This window comes from Myotis lucifugus, unplaced genomic scaffold (assembly GCF_000147115.1).
Source record: "Myotis lucifugus unplaced genomic scaffold, Myoluc2.0 scaffold_414, whole genome shotgun sequence".
Taxonomy (NCBI): Eukaryota; Metazoa; Chordata; class Mammalia; order Chiroptera; family Vespertilionidae; genus Myotis; species Myotis lucifugus.
In genome coordinates this window covers 379357-385235 of record NW_005871462.1, presented here as the reverse complement: position 1 = coordinate 385235, position 5879 = coordinate 379357, and positions in this window count along the sequence as shown.

The following is a 5879-nucleotide window of genomic DNA, read 5'->3' as shown; positions in this document are numbered from 1 at the left end:
CCCCCCCCCCCCCGAGTGCACAAATTTTTGTGCACCAGGCCTCTAGTCTATCTATAATGTCAATGGGGTATTAGATGCCCTACTATAATTGCGGGTTTGTTTTTTGTCAGTTCCTCCCATTAGATCTGTTAGTAGTTGCTTTATAGATTTTGGTGATCCCTGATTGGGTGCATATATATTAGTGTTATGTCTTCTTGATGTATTGTCCCCTTTATCATTATAAAGTGTCCACCTTTGTCTTGTTACCTTTTTCTTTTAAATCTTGAAATCTATTTTGTCAGATTTAAGTCTGGCTACACCCACTTTTCTCTGGATGCCATTTGCTTGGAGAATCATTATTCCCCCCTTTCATTTTGGGTCTATATTTGTCATTGCAGCTGAGATGTGTCTCTTAAAGGCAGCGCGCGTGTGTGTGTTTAAATTTAATGTGCTACTCTTTGCCTTTTTTTTATTGGTGAATTCAATCCACTTAAATTTATGGTAATTATTGATGTATAAAGATTCTTCATAGCCACTTTATCTTTTGTTTTCTGGTAGTTCTGTGACCCCATTGGTTGTTTTCCTTTGTGTTTCTGTCTGCTGGTTGTGTTTGATGGCATTCCATATTTTTTCCTGTTTCCTCTTTTTGAAGTTATGTGTCTTCAGTTTTGGTCTGTGTCTGTTTACCACTAGGTTTATGTAAAAAAAAAATAATGTTCCATAAATACGGTAGTCTTTTTCTTTTGAGTGCATTTAATCTCCATTTCCCTTAAAAATTCAGACCTTTGCTCTCTCCCCTTTTGTTTTTATTGTCACAAATTATCCCTATTTATGCTTTAAGTTTATTTCCCAATTGCAGCAGCTAATTTTCTTTTTAAAAAAATATTTTTACCTCCTTTAACCTTTATGCTATACTTAAACGTGTAATACCCTATTCTGAATAAAGGTTGCAATTTCCTGCTTCTGTCTGCTAGTTATCTAACTCACAGTTTTGTACCTTTTGATTTTTTTGTTTCAGATAGAATAACACTAGTGTCCTGGTGCACGGATTCATGCACATTGAAAGGAAATTAATTAGAAGAAATATTTTAATATCACTATTCGCCCTTTCTCTATAACACAAGTGTCAACCAAATTCCCAATCGACAATAACAGGTCAAAACACGTGTGCAATTGGCGCCAGCAAGAGCTTTATATGTATTGCCCATGTGCGAGTCAACTTAGCCTTTTATATATACAGAATAAACTTGCTTAACTAGACCAGCTTTCTGATTTAGCTAAACTTTTCCCAGCCCAGTGAAGCACCCCAACTTCTCTTTCAGGTAATTGTAACACAGCAGTAAATATCAACATGAAGCAGATTATTATTGTAGATCACGCAGGGAGAACAAGGGGTAAAATATTTAACTGAACTGCAGCAGTGTTTGACTATATTCTGCGCAGTGAGAAAACCTGAAGTTATTTTCAAGTTCAACCATTTCTTACTTATTTTCAGTATAGTCAAGTGTCTAAATCTCCATTTTCTGGTTAATGAAAAGAAAATATGATTCTACCGAGTCTCCTATCTACCTATTCCAGGACTTCTGTGAGGATCAAATGAGATGAGGCATGTGAAAACACTTCACAGATATTTGGTTAAAGTGTAAAATGTTTGCACCTGGCTATAAAGCAAGTCAGGTTCCTGGGCTGAAGAAACTCCAAGGCTAGTCACTAGGGAGAGGAAGCCTGGCATTGCTACGTGACATCATACCTGGCACCCACAGCGACCGTTTCCAGGCTGGGCTGTGGGCCACATTTTGCACCATGGGGTCTCAGCAGCGTTGGCTGTGATGTGGTGGGATGTTGCTCCGGGGTGGTGGCAGGGCCTGTGTCCCAGTTGGGGGAAGCCAAGTGTTGGTTTATTGGCACCAGGTCTGTGGTACAGTTTATTTTTAAATGGCCAGTGTGCATCATGGCAACTCCTGCATTGAACATTGACCCCCTGGTGTGCACGTCATAGCTACTGGCCGGACGGACACTTAGTCTTTTATATATATATACTAGAAGCCCCAGGCACAACATTCATGCACTGGCGGGGCTGGGGAGGTCCCCACCAAGTTCCCGCCACTGCCGCTGCGCTTGCCAGCCATGAGCCCAGCTTTTGGCTGAGTGGTGCTCCCCCTGTGGGAGCACACTGACCACCAGGGACAGCTCCTGTGTTGAGCGTCTGCCCCCTGGTGGTCAGTTTGTGTCATAGAGACCAGTTGTTCCGCCATTTGGTCGATTTGCATATTACCCTTTTATTATATAGGATATTCTTTATTATTTCCTAAAATGCAGGTCTGGTGGTAAATTCCCTCAGCTTCTGTATGTCTAAGTCTTTCTCCTTCATATGTAAATGATAATTTTGGTGGATAGTTATTCTTGGCTGGTAATTTCTGCCTTCCAGTAGTTTGAATATTTGATTCCACTCCCTCCTAGCTTATCGGGTTTCTGCTGAGAACACCTAAGATAATCTAATGGGGTTTCCTTTATAAATTACTGTCTTCTTTTCCCTTGCTTTGAGAATTCTTTGTCATTAATTTTTGAGAGTTTTATATAATGTGCCTTGGAGAAGGCCTTTTTGATTTGAGATAATTAGGTGTTGTTTGCTTCTGGATTTGAGAATCCAGTTATTTCCAACTGTTTGGGAAATTCTCATGAACTATTTGTTTGAACAGGCTATTTCCTTCTTTTCCTTCTGTTATGCCTACTATTCTTATACTAGAGGCCCGGTGCACGGATTCGTGCACCAATGGGGTCCCTCAGCGTGGCCTGTGAGGATCAGACTGAAACCAGCAGTCCAATGCTGCCTGCTGCTCCTGCTCATCCCGGCCCTGCTGCGCCTCTCGCTGCTGCTCAGTAGGCTTGCTGCTGCTCTGCTGTGGTCTCCAGGCTGTGGCAGCCAGCTGTGAGCCCTGCATCTGGCACCCATCAGTCAGCTGGGTGGCTCTCCTGCTGTGGGAGCAGTGACCACCAGGGGGCAGCTCCTGTGTTGAGCATCTGCCCCCTGGTGGTCAGTGCGCATCATAGCGACCAGTTGTTCGGTCGCTTAGGCTTTTATATATATAGATTACTCCTTCTGATGAAGTCAGATAGTTCTCATAGTTATTGCATTTTTTTTTTTTTTACTCTCAAGTCTCTTATTCCATCAGCATCATTTCTAGATTTCTATCTTCAATATCACTATTTCTTCCATCTGGCTAGCTCTATTTCCTAAGCTCACTAGTTCATTTTCATCTCTTTTATTGAGTTCTTTATCTCCAGGATTTAGTTGGTTCTTTTTTAAAGTTTCAATCTTTTTGGTAAAGTACTCCTTTTGTTCATTGATTTCTGAGTTCATTAAACTTCCTGTGTTTTCTTGTATCTTGTTGAGTTTTTTAGAACTTCAGTTTTGAATTCTGTTATTTGAATTACATATCCCCTTTTCTTTATTTTCTAGAGATTTTCATTTTCTCTCTAAGCTGCCTTGTTACCTTGGTTATTCCTAGTATTTCATGAATTCTCTCTGCCTAAGCATGGGGATAAAATGTGTTTTAATTTTTTTTTTTTTTGAGTGGCTCTTCTCTAATTAGTAGGTTGATAATCTTTTGTTTGCCAGTAGGTGGTGCTGAAGTATAAATTAAGTTTCTCTTGCACTGCTGTCTTCTCTGGATCCCTGCTCCAGTACAGAGGTGGAAAATGCTGAGTTCCCTGGGGAGGTGGGTGTCTCCTCTGTGACCAGGTTACTAGGTCTCAGGGCACTACCCCTGTGGGGGAACTTGATAGACTATGGGGTTCTGATCCCATGAAATCCCAGTGCTGTCCCCTGCAGCCAGATGCTGCCAGCAGTGCTGCACTGCTGGAGGAGTCTGAGGTGCCTCCACTAGGCTCAGCCATAATGGGTGAGGGGTGAGCTGAGACAGGCTGGCTGGTGCAATCGTGGCTTTTTCTCCTCCCAGTAATGCCAACGGCCTGACCTCAGCCCCCTTACCTCTGTATCTTCACCACTGTCTCTAGATTTAGCCCAAGCATGCACCTTCCCCTTGGGGGAAAATGCTTCTGCCTCTCCAGTTCTCAGGGCTGCATAAAGTGTGCTCTGTAGCCCAACACTCACTGCTACAGCTTCTTCTGGGGCCCACTGCTAGCTCTGGGAGTGTGAGGGGAGGCATCCAGGCTCTGTGGCTGTTCTTCTGCCTAGCAGTGGCAGCTGCCAGACAACCGCATCCGCACATCTGCACTCCGTCTCTGCCCAGGTCACTGGGTTCAGACGAAGTATGTGCTGACCACTCAGGCAGAGATGCTCCACCTCTCTGCTCTTCAGGGCTTCAGAGTGCAGGCTGCAACCTGATTTCTTCCCTCTCCCAAGACCTGCAGTGGGCACTGGGCTGCATCTGTGGCACCTGGCTCTGCTCTTTACCCTTCCCTCCTCTTTGCTCCAATTTTCCCATGACCAGATGTTTCCATGTGCAGATCTCTCAGATGTCTGTGTATTGAGCAGGGAATCCTGTGTTGAATTACAATTGTTCAAACTATTGTAACTCCAGGGACAGAGACCAGGGGAGCCTCGCAAACCACCATGCTTCTGATGTCAAAATTAATCAGTTATTTGACTGCTACTAGAAATCTTATCAAATTTATTGTTTCCTAAAAAAAAATACCTTGTGTCCACGTTGTCACTGAAAAATTTTTATAAAACACCTTTTTCATTTTGCTCTGTTGCAGAAAATTGTAAATGCCATCCATTACAACATACCTTCTTTCTTTTATATTCTAGGCACAGTACTACTTTCTGCATCTCCATTCAATTCTTCACTGGTGTGCATTCATTTGAAATTCAAAATCTTGCCCATACTTATTTTTTAAACTAAAATTTTTTTAATTTTATTGTAACTTTAAAATATTCCATTTAATTAGCAATTACAATGTGCATAGTATCACTGTAACTTGTGCTTTATATTCATATAAAGATAATATGTTTCATTGGTACATCAAAAACGTGTCTATTACATAGACAATTTAAAGCAAGCACTATTTTATCTTCACTCTAGTTCTATGGAGCATCCTTGAAAAGGAGAAACCTAATTTGTGGAAGCCATACTGTCTATGCTGTTTTTATTAACCAAAGAGGGGTGTATTCAATATTTGAGAGAGATTTTTGTTTTGTATTCAATGCTTCCTCTGTACCAGGAAGTATAGGCCTGAGGGAATAAAAAATAAATGAAACTCAATAGTTTTTCTCCAAATACTAAATATCTAGTTATATGAGGACAAAAATAAAATGTCCTCTCAGGGATCAAAGGATATCATAACTTCAGGTCACAGGACTTAAGTTAAATGACACGAGGATCAGCCTTAATATTGTTAAAGATAATATCTAAAACTTATTTTTCCTTTACTTTATGCACCCACCACATATTGACCCCACAAAAAATAAATGAAACTCAATAGTTTTTCTCCAAATACTAAATATCTAGTTATATGAGGACAAAAATAAAATGTCCTCTCAGGGATCAAAGGATAGCATAACTTCAGGTCACAGGACTTTAAGTTAAATGACATGAGGATCAGCCTTAATATTGTTAAAGATAATATCTAAAACTTATTTTTCCTTTACTTTATGCACCCACCACATATTGACCCCACAGTGAGCATTGCTATCTGTCAATCATTACTCAAAGCAGTTGTGTCAACTTGGAATCAAGTCAGGCTCAGAGATATTAAGAACTTGCCCCATGTCAAAGCTGGTAAGTAGAGCAGACAAGGATTAAGACCCTGATGTTATGTTAAGATTGTCTGGGCTAATTACATGACTGGAGGATGAAGTGGACAACTTTATTGGGATATCCAGGAGCAGGGGCTTTGCCCTAAATTACCATGTGCCGACTCTGTGCTCTTTGCCT